Below are 16,250 nucleotides of genomic sequence, written 5' to 3'. Positions count from 1 at the left end.
CAACATTGAGCCTGGCCAGTACCAGATGGGTGACCAATTTGGAAAGGTGAGACGCTGTATGCACCGCGAGGTAAAATACCAGGTTGAGTAAACTGGCACGGTCTATCCTTCTCTCGGAGTTAGATGGGACTCTCTTAAACCGCAGTAGGCACCCATCTCGTGATGGCGTCACAATAAAAAATACTCTTGATAGACCTGGCGTAGCATCAAGTATTCAGCTTCCGATAAGATTTGAATTACACTACATACTCATGTAGTGGGTGCAATCTCGGCTGCAGCCACGCTGGATGGATGGCATTGGGGAAGAGGGGGTTCCCTCCTTCCCTTTTGGAGAGATAAAATAGTGTGTCGCCAAAAAAGAGTGAGTAAGATGGGGACCGAGAAGACAACCGCTGTATATCTATGCAGCAGCCCATTTACTACGCACAAAAAAAAAACAAAAAACTAGCTGTGGCATAAAATAATGGCACAAAAGTAATGCTATGGAACCAACAGGATTCGAACCTGACATACCCAAGTTGTGTCATTCTAAGTTGGTAGGCACTTCACTATGGACACCGCTCTTCTTCGATCCTGGATATGACCTTAAACTATATCCAATGGTGAGGCCCCAGCTTGCAGGCTTTGGGGAGTGCGGAGCCACTCTTTAATTGGCATTGCTCCCAGGTCCACTCTGACCCGGAATGGTAGTACCTGTTAGGGTCCCAACTATGGGTTAGATAGAAACGGACTTAAAAAAACAAATACACTCTATTAAAAAAATTGTTCTACAAAATCACTGGATTCGGCATTAAATAACCCAAAAGGGTTGATATGCCGTAAAACAAAAACAACCAACCAACCATCTTCTTCTTCTTTTTTACATGATGCTGATGATGATGATGGCTGAAAGAGTTTGTAAACGATTGGAAAGCATCTCTTCCTTATGATGATGATGATGTTGATGAGAATTAAAGAGCACTGGCTTTTTAAAACCACACTTGACCTTGTGTCTCACCTCCCCTGCAGAGGAGATACATAAAAAAAAAAAAGCTAACCAGGAACACACCCAGTCAGTATGCTGCACCTCATTCTACAGGCTGTTGAGTGTAACGTGTTTGTACTCAACATACGATTATGTATTTAGCGGCTATAACAGAGCATTGATGCACGTACAGTATCAGCAGCAGCAGTAAATAACTGAGCGAGTGCCAGGTGTCACAGCAAGAAAGAAAAGGGAAAAAGAAAACCTGTATAGTTTCTACTAAACTGCTCTGTCAATTTTTGGTCTACAGACTTGAAACTTCAATTTTACTCATTATAAAACCTGGTCCTGAATATGACCTTAAACTATATTCAATGGTGAGGCTCTAGCTTGCGGGTTTTAGGGAGTGTGGAACCACCCTTTAATTGGCATTGCTCCCAGGTCCACTCTGACCCGGAATGGTAGTACCTGTTAGGGTCCCAACTATGGGTTAGATAGAAACGGACTTAAAAAAACAAATACACTCTATTAAAAAAATTGTTCTACAAAATCACTGGATTCGGCATTAAATAACCCAAAAGGGTTGATATGCCGTAAAACAAAAACAACCAACCAACCATCTTCTTCTTTTTTTTTACATGATGCTGATGATGATGATGGCTGAAAGAGTTTGTAAACGATTGGAAAGCATCTCTTCCTTATGATGATGATGATGATGATGTTGATGAGAATTAAAGAGCACTGGCTTTTTAAAACCACACTTGACCTTGTGTCTCACCTCCCCTGCAGAGGAGATACATAAAAAAAAAAAGTTAACCAGGAACACACCCAGTCAGTATGCTGCACCTCATTCTACAGGCTGTTGAGTGTAACGTGTTTGTACTCAACATACGATTATGTATTTAGCGTCTATAACAGAGCATGGATGCACGTACAGTATCAGCAGCAGCAGTAAATAACTGAGCGAGTGCCAGGTGTCACAGCAAGAAAGAAAAGGGAAAAAGAAAACCTGTATAGTTTCTACTAAACTGCTCTGTCAATTTTTGGTCTACAGACTTGAAACTTCAGTTTTACTCATTATAAAACCTGGTCCTGAATATGACCTTAAACTATATTCAATGGTGAGGCTCTAGCTTGCGGGTTTTAGGGAGTGTGGAACCACCCTTTAATTGCCATTGCTCCCAGGTCCACTCTGACCCGGAATGGTAGTACCTGTTAGGGTCCCAACTATGGGTTAGATAGAAACGGACTTAAAAAAACAAATACACTCTATTAAAAAAATTGTTCTACAAAATCACTGGATTCGGCATTAAATAACCCAAAAGGGTTGATATGCCGTAAAACAAAAACAACCAACCAACCATCTTCTTTTTTTTTACATGATGCTGATGATGATGGCTGAAAGAGTTTGTAAACGATTTGAAAGCATCTCTTTAATTGCCATTGCTCCCAGGTTCACTCTGACCCGGAGTTGTTGTACCTGTTAGGGTCCCCACTTTCACTAAAATCAGAGCTAATGAATTAAAATAGTGTAAAACACGTCCAGGTATTTTTTTTTTTTTAATTTTGTTCCGCGTGTCTTTAAAAAGTCAGCAATATGGCCCCCTTTTTCGGAAGACTTTGGTGACCTCTGTTGTCAAGTACATTAAATTCTCAAGTGGTCCCTGTCACATGTTGAAATATAAAAAGTACTTACCAACTGCAATACTCAAAGTCAAATACATGATAGCAACCAGGTACGACATTCTTCGACGTTGAGTCGAGTAAGGGGAGATAACAATGTTATTTTATTTTTTTGTATTTTTTATTTATTTTAAAAAAATTTTATTTTATTTTTTTTATTTATTTATTTTTTTTATTTTTATTTTAGTTTTTTAATTTTTTTCAAATTTTAAAATTTTTTTAACTTTTATTATTATTAATATTTTTTTATTTTTTATTTTTTTTTTTATTTATTTATTTAAAAAAAAATTTTTTTTAGTTTTTTTAGATTTTTTAGTTTTTTAATTTTTTAATTTAAAAATTTTTTTTTAGTTTTTTATTGTTAATATTTTTTTATTTTTTATTTTATATTTTTATTTATTTATTTTTATTTTTTTTTTTAGTTTTTTTATTTTTTTAAATTAAAAATTTTTTTTTTTTAGTTTTTTATTGTTATTAATATTTTTTTTTTCTTTTGTTTTTTACTCACATGAACCCCTAACAAGGCATATCGCCAATTGGACGTAAGGAGCTACTAATTGGTACCATGCCTAATAAAGATTAAAATGTTGGTTTACATTACATTTAAACTGGTCCTGGATATGACCTTAAACTGTATCCAGTGGTGAAGCCCCAGTTTGTGGACTTTGGAGAGTGTAGAGCCACCCTTTAATTACTGTTGCTCTCAGGTCCACTCTGACCCGGAGTGGTAGTACCTGTCAGGGTCCCAACTATGGGTTGAATAGAAACTGACTTGAAAACAACAAATATATTCTATTAAAAAATTTTCTTCAAAATCTTTGGATTCGGCATTAAATAACCCAAAAAGGGTTGATATGCCGTAAAACAAAAACAACCAACCAACATTTCAACTTCTGCATATCAGTACAGTTTCGGAAGCAGGCAGCAGGAAGGGAATTCCAAAGTCTAGCTGTTTGCGGGAAGAAACTATTAGAGTAGAAAGCTTTGGCATTTAGGGACCTCAACAGTGAAGGGGTGTGATTTTGTTGCTAAGCGTGTTTGTCGGGGATATGTATGTCAAGGGGGCACAAGTACAAGGAGTTCATCAAAATACATTGCATTAAAATACATGTAAAACAGGCACAGGGATGCAACATTGCGGTGATGGGACAGGGGTTGGAGCTTAGTTGACAAAGTGGGACCTATTAGATTGGACCCTTTTTTTGGACCCTAATCAAGAGGGAGAGACAAGTGGTTGATTCACCAGCCCAAATGTGGCAACAATATTCCATACATGGGCGAACGATGGCCTTGTAGAGGTACAGGCTCAGGTGTTTTGCGGTTCTTGGAACCTTTCTGCATTGCCAGTGCACAAAACAGACTTTGAAATCTGGTGGGTGATGATAGGTGCTCAACTGAGCTTCAATCTACAGTCTCATCTTTAAAACATTCTCAAACGCTCGACACTCTACAACCACTGCCAACAATTACTTTTACTCTCTATCCATGCCTAAATCTAAACAAAAATCCCATGAGCAAAGTTTCTCTCCTAGAACTGCTCGTCTGTGGAACAAAGTACTGCAGGAGTGATTTCCCGCTAACTATAACATGGTCGTTTTCAAATGTGATCCAAACGTTTTTTTTTTTATTCAAAAAAATATATATCAATAATAAATATTCAGCCGAGGATTTTGATTATAAAATGACAATTAATGGTTGGAAATGTTTCTTATAATTGCGAAAGGAAAGAAGCTTTGTCTTAGTAGCATTGAATGTAACCATTAATGTTATTTTATTTTTATGGAAGTTGCTTCAACAAGGCGTGAAACCACTTGATGTAAGCAACTAAAGAAACAACAGATGATTAACACAAAGGCAGGAGATGCTTATTGACCTTAGTCTTGAAAAGACCAAAGCTATAAGTAGCAGATGAATATGTGGGAGGTTAAGATCCGGTAAGTGTGAAATTAATTCAGGATCACACCTTAATAAATAGTTTCCCTTATTTTCCATTCTAAACAAAACTTCCGCAGGCAATGTTTCTTTCCTAGAACTACACACCTGTGGAACACAATACCATGAAGCTGCTTCTCATTTGACTACAACAGGGTCACTCCCAAGTCCAATGAAAATAAGTTCTTAAATAATAAAATTCCATCCAACTTCCACCATAGCTGATCATTGTCTCACAAACCATTTTACACGCATTAACCTTTATCCTCGAGTTACCTTTGGGTCCTGATAACTGGGGACTCCTTAGTAAAAATAAAAAGAAGAATGTGAGGTGTCAACGCCTTCCCACATACAGCCCCTGGTACTCCCAACTGGTCACCCATCTGATACTGACCAGACTCGACGTTGCTTAACTTCAGTGACCTAACAAGAATTGGTGTGTCAATGTGATTATGCTCTATACTAGACTTTTAGCCTATTGACTAAGTGCTTTAACTGTACATCAAATGGATACCATAATAGTAAATTCGCTGCACCTTATCATAGAAAAGGTCCACACAAAATTTTAGCCAGATCAGCTTAGTAGTTTCCAAGTAAACTTTTAAAATAAATATAGTGTTGTGGCGGTTAACTGTGCATCGGACAGATACCATAATACTTAGTTCACTGTAACATACAAAATTTTTGCTAGATCGGCTCAGTAGTTTGCAAGAAAAAGTGGAACAGATAAAACTATATAGATGACTGGTACTTGTACAGTTTAATCAAGAAATTAAAAAATGAAAATATCGAAAAAAAAGTTTAAATTGCACGTATCCGTTATGGAATGAAGTTCTCCGGAAAAAAAATTTTCACTTAATTTCATCAAGTAGTTTTTTTTTTTTTTTTTTTTTTTTACAGCGAAAAAAACAATTTGTTATGATACCGAGCAAAAGGTTCGATTTTTAGGAAGAAAAGCTAGAATTAAAGATGGGGAGGGAGTGTCAGCGCTTTAATTGGAGTTATCTCCCGTTGCGTTTCTAAACTCCAAACAAAAATTTTTAAAAAAATCCAAGATGTCAGCCTTCAACGTGCTCTCATAAAAAACGTGTTTTTTCCGCTGTAAAAATTAAAAAAAAAAATAAAATAAAATAAAAACTACTCGATCAAATTAAGTGAAATTTTTTTCAGATATCTTCAGTTCACAACGGATACGTACAATATAACCTTTTTTTAAACTACTGACATTGAATGGTGATGGAATAAAGATTGTTGGATTTTCATGGTTTAAGCCTGGCGAACAAGGCAGATGTAGACTGAATTTTATTTGTCTAAAATGAAGTCAGCATGTGTGACACTTTGATGCAGGTTACTTTACACAAACCTATACGCACATAAGCTAGTTAAAATACACGCCTATTGTTTATGCGTGTCTCTATTTAAAAAAAAAAAAAAAATTTAATTTATTTTATTTGTCAGAAAAACGTGCATTGTTTACGATTAGCAAAACTCGTGAGAAATCCGCCACGTGTTTTTCACGGTTTAAAAATAGAATGAATTTAAGCGCGGGGATTGGTCAGATTCTGGAAGCGGTCTACCTTCCGATGTCATAAAAAAAAAAAAATTTAAAAAAAAACAGAGCATATTTTAAATTATTTTCAATCGCAACGTGCTTACAATTTTGCAGGCGTAAAAGGTAATTATTATTTATACGTTCTTCTTTTTTTATTATTAACTGCAACTCAACATTAACCGTTCAATGGGCGATTTTTATAAGTTTTGGGGTATGCTGAAAACGAATATCATTTAAATTTGGGACAGACAAGTATTTTTCTGAATTTTAAGACCTTTATTATCCAATGTAATCCCTTATGTTTTCACTGGCGGCCATGTTTCTTTCCCAACTAAATAAGTATTAATATGCCCTCCCCATATTAAGAATAGCAATCGCCATTGACATTCATTTAGTAATACATTGGAAAAGATGTCCTAATATCCAAAAAAAAAAAAAAAAACCTACTTGTCTGCCTCAAATTTGAATGTGATATTCGTTTTCAGTATACCCGAAAACCTATATAGGTAGTCATTTGAGTTACCGTTAAAGTAAAAATTTACTATTTCTTTTTTTGCTATTGTTTTTTTTTATGAAAAACTGTACGAATATCCGTGTTTTAGGTATCTTTGTTTACGAGTTTGTTTTTTGTTTTTTTTTCCTTTATTTCTATTTTTTTTCTTTCTCTCACCATATGCTCTGTTTCGTTCAGACACCGTATTCAACGAAATAATTACAAACTAAACAATTTGTTCTATTTTTTATGCGTCTTGTTCAAAGATATTACTTCACTTGTGTTTAATTTGAAATAATTACGCTGTGGAATGTTTGCATCTAAAACTTGGGTGCTTTCTTTCTTTCTTTTCTTTTCTTTCTTTTTTTTCCCTGTTTTTCTTTCTTTTCTCTTTTTTTTTCCTGTTTTTCTTTCTTTTTTCTTTTTTGCATTTTCACCACAAACAAGACACAGTGTCACATCACTTTGATGCAAGCAACTATTATCTGGGAAATAATTTGGAGGGATACTATGTAGGGAGTTGAGCAGCAAGATACCTGTTCACATTATGCTTAAAAACTTCTACATGTCAGCACAATCAGGGAAGCAGGTAGCAGGGAGGAAATTCCAAAGTCTAGCAGTCCGTGGGAAGAAACTATTAGAGGAGAAGGCTTTCTGACATCTGGGGATCTTTACTGTGTATGGGTGAGATTTTGCTGCTTGTCAGGTTTGTCGGGGCTATTTATGTCGAGGGAGGTACAAAGGCTATGTTTAAGGGTTGTGATGATGCAATGTTACAAGACGTGTTGCCTTTAAAAAGTTGAGTTCTTTAAAAAATAAAATAAAAATTTGTAAAGTGCAATTTTTGTTTTGTTTTGTTTTTTTACTTTTGGAATCTTTTGAGATAAGGCTTCATAATTTGTGCATTCATTCTTTTTGCAGACTCTTAACCGCATCATCACGTTGACACACCGGTTCTCGCCAGATCACCGAAGTTAAAGTACTTTGTGTAAAATTTAATAAAAATCAACCCAGCCATTTTCGAGTCCATAAGGAACAAACTCAGATACGCAAACACACAAAGTTCTTATATATACGGCATAATCACATTGACACACCGGTTCTCGCCAGATCACCAAAGTTAAGCAACGTTGAGCCTAGCTAGTACCAGATGGGTGATCATTTAGGAATTCTAGGCGCTGTATGTGCTCTCTGCATTGTTTCCAGTCGTCCTGTACCTCAACCTACCACTGGTATGCAACAATGCCGACTCAGGAGAGGCGTGGTTAGAGACTGCGCAACTCTTGCCACACAAATTTCACGTGCAGGCACCTTTACAGTGGGTATCCATAGTCTGTCAAGACTGAAAAAGCCACTCGGTCATCATCTTCATAGTTGTTGTTGTCCTACCACGTTTTGGCCAACTCATCCTCCAGCCTTCTTCAGGTGATTCCAGGTGAGCATTGTCTGAAGATGGTGGTTTCAGTCCTACGCAAGCAGGCCTGAGGATTATTTGGCCAAAAACGTGGTAAGACAACAACAATTATGGGAGGCAGAAGTTACTGGAGGTACTGTTAGAGGACTCGGCATTCCTATCCCATAGCAGTTAATCACCTGAAGAAGGCCAGAGAGTGAGTTGGTCGAAACGTGGTGAAACGACAACTATAAAGATGGGGATAACAGTCCGCGAAAAGAATAAATGCACAACATCCGAAGTCTTTAAGAAAATGAAATGAAATTTTTATTTAGATTCGTAATTAAATCTAACGGCAACAAAATTGTGCATTAGCAAGATCAGCCCAGTAGTTTCCAAAAGTGGAACAGACAGACAGACAGACAAAGATATTTAGGTGACTAACATTAAATGGGATAAGTTACAAATTCAGTTTCTAGAGAAAAAAAGCTATTTGGTCCCCCCCCCCCCAACAAAAGAAGAGTAGACCCGTAAATTCACTCATGTCTGTTCCTCTGTTCATTTCACACTTTTCTCAATAACTATGCCTTGGAATTTAAAAAAAAAAAAATTTGCACAAACATTAAACATGATATGAGTAAAAAAAAAAAGTAACAGAACGAATTTTCCGGGAAAACTCCTGTTGCCCCCCCCCCCCCCCAGGAGTGTCTTTCAGGTTAAAATGGCTAAAATTGACACTTCTGTGCTTATTGAAAAAAAAAAAAAAAAAATGATGCCTTGGATTTTTATAAAACTTTCTAAAAAGTTGTAACTAACTGATTTCTATATAATCTTGTTTGTCAATACTTCACGATAACTCTTGGGTGTGCCCCAGGGGCTCTTTTAGGGTTAATAAAAAAACACTCCATTTTTGGGACTATTTTACCATATTTGTTCCAAATTTTCTGTGTATGTCTATTTAGCAGTTTTGCATGGTGCTGAACTCAAATTTAAATATGTTAAGGTCTTGGGAACTTTTGGTGCTAAATGGGGGGGTGGGCAAATGATGGACTTAGTCATTTCTGTTTTTGCATGGTACTGAACTCAAATTTACATGTGTTAAGGCCTAAAACTGCACCGTGTGTTCATTTTCACTTGGATTTGATGTCCCCTGGGGACTTTTGGGGCTAAATGGGGGTGGGCAAATGCTGAACTTAGTCATTTTTTTTATGCCTCGTTCACCGTGCACTCGCGGGGGACCATGCATGCTTCACTTGTTTTATTTAAAATGTCAGGTTGATCTAATGTTTAAATATTATTTGATGAAATTTGAAAGTAAGATTGACAGCCAATCCATTTTGACTCCTCCTTCATTGTTTGATCCATTCAAATATGATCAGATGATTTTTTTTTTTTTTTTACATAGGCGTCACCACTTATCAAGGCCGATATGTGGCAACAGTATTCCATCCTTGAACGTATCTGATCTTTATCTATTTGCTACTAGCTGCTGGCAACCCGGCATTGCCCGGTCATACAATACACTGAAAAAATGATATTTTAATTTATGCAGATTGTGTATGTATTATTATAGAATCAATCATCTCTATATTATCAGGGAGTACTTGGCGTTGCCCGCAAGGAGGATATTGGCACAAGGACAAAGCGATGTTAAGAATGGCTTCTATGTGGTTAAAATAAAAAAAAAGATAGAGATTTGCGTAATAAGTTTTCCACGCTAACCATTAGGCAAATGAGGATAGTTAATTTAATTAACTTAAGAATCATAGGAGTCGCCACGCATGCGCAGAAATGAATGTTGCTTTTAAACCTGATCAGGGCCAAGTAAGCTTCTCGCTTTATTAAATGCTGCTTTTAAACCTGGCCAGGGGCCAGGTGAACTAAGCTTTCTGTCGTTTGCGCCCAAATAGTTCTGCTTTATTATACAAAAAAGACGAACAAGCACTCGAGAAGACAGCACCGTGGAAATTTTTTTTTTAACTCGATCAAAAAAAAGGAAAGAAATCGTGTCCATTTGCAAATCTCAGATATTATGATCTCAGGAGTATAGGAAAACTTCTCGCGGAATTTGACCAATAGCAGAACCCCGATCTGGAAAGCCTTTCACAGACATACACGAACGTTTACACCCATTTTGCCTTTTACAGGGAATAATTTGCCCGTTGGACTAGTTGGCAAAAACAAAAATATTTAAATAATAATAATAATAATGATAATAATAATAATGATGATAATAATAATGATAATAATAATGATAATAATGATAATAATAATAATAATGATAATGATAATAATAATAATAATAATAAGTTCGCAAAAACAAAAGTATTTAAATAATAATAATGATAATAATAATAATGATAATAATAATAATAATGATAATAATAAGTTCGCAAAAACAAAAATATTTAAATAATGATAATAATAATGATAATAATAATAAGTTCGCAAAAACAAAAATATTTAAATAATAATAATAATAATATTATTATTATTAAGTTCGCAAAAACAAAAATATTTAAATAATAATAATAATAATAATAATGATGATAATGATAATAATAATGATAATAATAATAAGTTTGCAAAAATAAAAATATTTAAATAATAATAATAATGTCGTTCATCGAAATCTGTGTTTGTTTACAATATCATGTCAGCTAATATTTGGGTTTGATGATGAATGCCCTGGAAAAGTCCACTCTGATTATTGTTTACTTTTAAAATATGCAAACAAAGAAATGATTTATGGCGGTTTTATATGGTATCTCTTCTTTTATCATAAATTAAGCTCATTAATAAGAAAAAATTAAAATGAAATGGTGAGGTACATCCGGGGCTTGAACAAGGTATCTGTAGTTGAATGTTCTACCACTTAGCTATATCTTTTTTTTTTTTTTTTTTAAAGAGAAACGATTTGCTAAAATTTTATTACCTCCCTTGGCCAATGTATTATCTATAAGAGCGAAAAGCTATTTTTAAGATCGTTTTTTTTTTCAATTTTCAATACTTATCGGATGAATTTTTGCACAAAACCTATCTTAGAACACTGCCAGACATATAAATTAGCTTTGTGTGAAATTTGCAAAAGATAGGTTCAGCCGTTTCAGAACCTATAAGGAAGCTACCCCCCCCCACACACACACATACAGTTACTTTTATGTAGTAGTAGAGATTATATAAAAGGAACTGTGTACGTGTGTGTGTGAGAGAGAGAGAGAGAGTTCCCTATGGACACCAAAACAGCTGGGTTGATTTTTATCTTATAGCTAAGATTAAAAATAAACAATTTTTGTGTTGAAAAATGTGAAAGCCAAAAACAGTTTTTAGTTTTAATATTCTATATTTTAGCTTATTTTTAAAAAAGACTGAAGAAGTTTGATAAATAATTTTTATAATTCAGATTATGAAAATTAAGTTTATTTAAACAAAACATGGGCTTTTATAAGTTGTTTTTACAAGCAACTTCCATAACCTGTTTCAGTCTGAGAATTATATCTCGATCTCCATTATATAAAAGGAACTGTGTGCATCTGTGTGTGTGAGTTCATTCCTTATACATTGAAGACATTGCCAAGGCTGCTGCAAAGAAGGTGGGTTCTCTCTACCGCGCTAGAAAACTACATGCACCTGACAATATCCTGTATCTCTGCAAATGCATGGAATACTGCGGCTCGTTTGGGCTGGTGCATCTACCACTAGTCTCTGCCTCTTAGACCGGCTCCAAAAAGGAGTCTCCAATCTAATAGGTCCCGCACTGTCAACCAAGCTTTAATCTCTGTCCCATCTCCGCAATATTGCGTCCTTGTGAACGAAATATGCGTTGACAAACTAATAACATTTGTGACCCCATCGACATGAATATCTCCAACATTACAACCTTTTACTGTGGAGATCCTTAAACTTTGGAAGTCCTTCCCCTGTCTCTTGCGTCCCTGACTATACTCGCATACAAAAATATGGATGTAATGTGAACAGACCTCTCACTGTTCAACTCCTCACATAGTATTTCTATAGACACGATCACAAATAGGAACCTCTTCCGCCCAAGTGACAATATGCCTTGGTTTGGAGTGAATAAGAATAAAGAAAAAATATATATATTTTAAGTGGGCTCCATCTACCAAGCTAGAAAACAATCTGGCTAGAAGAGCAGTAAAGAAAAATATATATATTAAGTGGACTCCCGCTACCAAGCTAGAAAACAAACTGGATAGAAGAATAGCAAAGAAAAAAATATATATTAAGTGGGCTCCATCTACCAAGCTAAAAAACAATCCAGATAGAAGAATTGTAAAGAAAAAAATATATATATTAAGTGGGATTCCTCTACCAAGTTAGAAAACAATCCGGATGGAAGAGCAGTAAAGAAAGAAATATATATTAAGTGGGCTCCCGCTACCAAGCTAGAAAACAAACTGGATAGAAGAATAGCAAAGACAAAAATACATATTAAGTAGACTCCCTCTACCAAGCTAGAAAACAATCCAAATATAATAATAGTTCCGAATATAAATATATATATATATATTAAAACCTAAACATGTGTCTAGTCCTGCCCTCGTGGAGTGGCAAGTAAATTAGGACATATAAAACATGATAACTGACAAAAAAAAACAATTGCCTATCTGAATTCAAGATTGAGTGCCACATTCGGGGTTATCGTATGCCTGGCCGATTATCTCGACAATAGATAATACCCAATGAAAGCAGCTTTTATCTATAAAGTCTATTGTTTACATACTAGATAGGGGACCCGACGTTGCCCGGGATTGAATGATGATCAACTAATGTTTCACACTCCCATATTTTTATTGTCAGCGAAATCAGTGAAATTGCCCATTTTTTAATCAAATTGATTGATTGCCAGCTCTAGTTGGGGACCCATCAGAGTGCACTGGGAGGAAGTTTCACATGCCCCCCCCCCCGCAGTGGCTTAGTCCAGAATACTGTCTAGTCTACATTGCACTGTAGAGAACCTATGGTTGATTTTATAAAATTATTTTAAATAAAGGCTTGAATTAAAGTTTAAAATGTAAAAGTCTTTATGGTTCAATTGTGCTCTAAGCAGAAACATTCATTTTGAACGTGCCCCTGTCATATCAAAAAACCTACTGTTGATTTTATATGTCTGGCCTTTTGGCTTGTGTGGTAATAAAACTTCTCAAATGGACTTGTGATGTTAGGCTGTGTAAGGTGTTAACTTTGGTCAAAATCGCCTGTTCCTTCTTTCATCGGATTATTTCGATTACCAATACTTATCGAAGACATTCCAATACAAAATCTATCTAAGAAAACTGCCAAGCACATAAAGTACCTTTCTGTGATATTTCATAAAAATTGGGCCAGCCGTTTTTGAGTCCATAGGGAACAAACTCTTACGCACACACACGCACGCACACAGGTCCTTTTATATAATTGTATAAATTATATATTTCTACTATTATATAAAAGAAATATTGTGTGTGAGTTCGTTTCTTATGGACCCGGAAACAGCTGGGCCAATTCCTTTTGAATTTCACACAAAGGTACTTGATGTGTCTGGGAGTGTTCTTTCGTAGGTTTTGTATCGGAATGCGTTCGATAAGTCTCGATAATCGAAAAAATATGATTAAAGAAGGAAGTCTGATTTTGATCAAAGTTAACACTTTTATACAACCTGACAACCTGCATACATGAAGTTTTATCACCACACAAGCAGAAAGGTCCAGCCTATAAAATCAACTGTAGAGTCTTTTATCAGACAGGGGCGCGTTCGAAATGAATGTTGTTTTTGAGGACACAATTGAACCATGATAGTTTTGCAAGTGCTCATCTGAGCCCCAATCTCTGGTCCCCCCCCCTCACCAATCTTTCACGGTAAACACCCATCTAACTGAAACTACGGTCAATAATTTTCCCTACTCTTTATCTGTGCCTAAATATAAAATGTAGATTCCATGAGCAAAGCTTCTTTCTTAGAAGTGCACGACTGTGGAACTCTGTTCCGTTTGCTTGTTTCCCACCTGATTACAACTTGGATGTCTTCAAGTCCAACATAAACAAATTCCTGATGAACTGCCCCCCTTAAGTAAGACACTTTATCAAATCTCCAATACTAATGATTACTACAACACTATCCCATTGATTACTGTACACGCAATAACCCTTATCCCCGAGTGGCTTCTGGGCTTTGATAAGTGGTGACCTCCATGTAAAAAAAAAAAAGGAAAAGGCCTAACCCACATGCGGCGAGCGAAAACTGTTGAATATTTATCTTCCCGAAGTTGAGCAAATTAAATAGACAGGCGAGCTCCGTTGTTAACTCTGAGATATTACGATTTACATGTGATATAAAAAGTTTTAAAAAGTTGTTAGGCGACCGACCGCTTCTCTGAAAAAAGCCGTTTGTAGACATACAGAAAAAGCGAACACACATACACACATACATTTTCGCTTTTATATATATAGATAGATGAGGTACCTTTTTAATAAGTTTTCAGACGTTTTTGTACTTTCATTTAAAATTGTCATAGATTCTTGAAAATACAGTATGCTATTGCTATACATGAGATGACTGACCAATTTTTATGATTTCAGGTTCAAATGAACAGCTACAGAAGGAATTGGAATACACTCTACTAAAGCCTTTTAGTTTAAAGTGAAGACAATGAAAAGGAGTCTCATTTTAACAATTAATAAACATCTTTATTTGTTATCCTCGTTAGTACCATGTACAAGAGAGAAAAGGGTTAGTAGGTGGAAGTGTTCTTGTGTAAAGGTAGATTTAATATCATGCCGGCTGGTTGGAGGAGAGAATAGTTTAGTTCTGTTTACACGTGTTTATAGCTAGTAGTGAGTTTCGGCTGCTACAGCCTGATTGGCACAGCTGGTGAATATCAAAAATCTAAATAGGCGCTGAATTTTATGTTTGGAAAGGCATTTTTCACTCGGCAATAAACTGTAGAAGGTTGTCAGTGAAAAAACAGAATCGCCAAAAGACGAGCGTTTTATTATTTCTAGTCGCCACTTGGAGAATTCACTTGAAAATGCGACTGTTTTACTTTTATGAAGCGTTTTTTTTGTTTTTTTTAAATAATAATTAACCAATTTAACCAATGAAGAAAAAAAAAACTTTTTGGTGCAAGTCTATAAATGGTCCACTAGTAATCTTTTTTACTATAAAAATCTGAAAAAAAATCTTTTTAATGTACGTACTTGTCACTGCATGAAAATGTCATATTCCAAAAATCACTTAAATCGATCAAGTAGTTTTTTGTTTTTTTTTAATTTAAGAAAATCACATATTATGAGACGTTTTATCAAAGAAAAACTTCCCACCATCTTGTTTTTGAATGATACACTGCTAGCGACACCTATTGGCAATGTTGGGAATATAAGATCGGCAAGGGGGCAGACAATTGACTTTCCACACTATAGAAAAGAAAAAACTTGGAAAAGTAAGACATTTATAAGTTTTTGAGGATGTTGCAAACGAAAATAACATTTAAAATTCCAGTAAACAGTTAGTTTCCTAGATATGAAGAAATGTTAGTTTAAAGAAAGTGGGGTATTACTTTTCTATAATAATTTAACGTATAATGATCACCCACTTTATGGCCACCATACACATTTGCCGAATTTTTGTTGAAGGAGCGTCAACGTGTGGATGCTCAATTTACGTAAAATTCTTGAGGGGAGCTTGAGGAAACAGGTATTAGAGTTTGGCGTTGGCGTTTTTTTTCTTTTTTTTTTGAGTGAAGATAAGGTAGAATTGGGATAGCCGTTTATGGAGAGTGTGTGTAGGAAGTTGTCAGGTGTGTTAGTGCACTTGTTGCGTATGCGTGAAATCTCTGCGTGTGCATAGCTCAGTTTGTCTTTGAGGGGTAAGGCGGATCTAAAGTGTACAAACAAACGTCGTCTTGTAGAATTCTGTGTATGTAGAGCCATTTCTCTGCGTGTGCATAGCTCAGTTTGTCTTTGATGTTAAGTTTGAAGTCAAGGAGTGAGAGAGAGCCGGAGTTGTCTGGGTGTTCTATGGTGAACTGTAGGTAGGGGTCAGCATTGTTAAATGTGTTGAAGATTTTGATGGCTTCTTCACGAGGGCATGTATGAGGATGTCATCTATATATCTTATGAAGAGAAGGTAGGAGTTGCAAGTGCTGAGTGCTTGTCTTTCTAGTTTATCCATATATATATATATATATATATATATATATATATATATATATACACACACACACACATTGGCCCT

General features: G+C 35.5%; 1 protein-coding gene across 7 annotated transcripts in view; it reads left to right on the top strand.

The window, feature by feature from the left end:
• Positions 1–16,250, top strand: part of LOC145263231 (N-acetylated-alpha-linked acidic dipeptidase 2-like) — a 544,830-nt gene that overhangs the window by 411,196 nt on the left and 117,384 nt on the right. Inside the window, exon 1 of one of the 7 annotated variants that reach the window (XM_080120323.1) lies at positions 6,134–6,254. The exons of the other annotated variants lie outside the window; for them this stretch is intronic. The gene's annotated coding sequence lies outside the window, so the exon portion shown is untranslated. Of the gene's footprint in view, positions 1–6,133; positions 6,255–16,250 lie in introns of those variants that run through there. 7 annotated transcript variants of the gene reach the window in all.

This window comes from Euprymna scolopes, chromosome 38, assembly GCF_053919585.1.
Source record: "Euprymna scolopes isolate OS-2025 chromosome 38, ASM5391958v1, whole genome shotgun sequence".
NCBI lineage: Eukaryota > Metazoa > Mollusca > Cephalopoda > Sepiida > Sepiolidae > Euprymna > Euprymna scolopes.
Note: the sequence above shows the minus strand (reverse complement) of the source record. Positions and strands in the feature narration are given on the sequence as shown.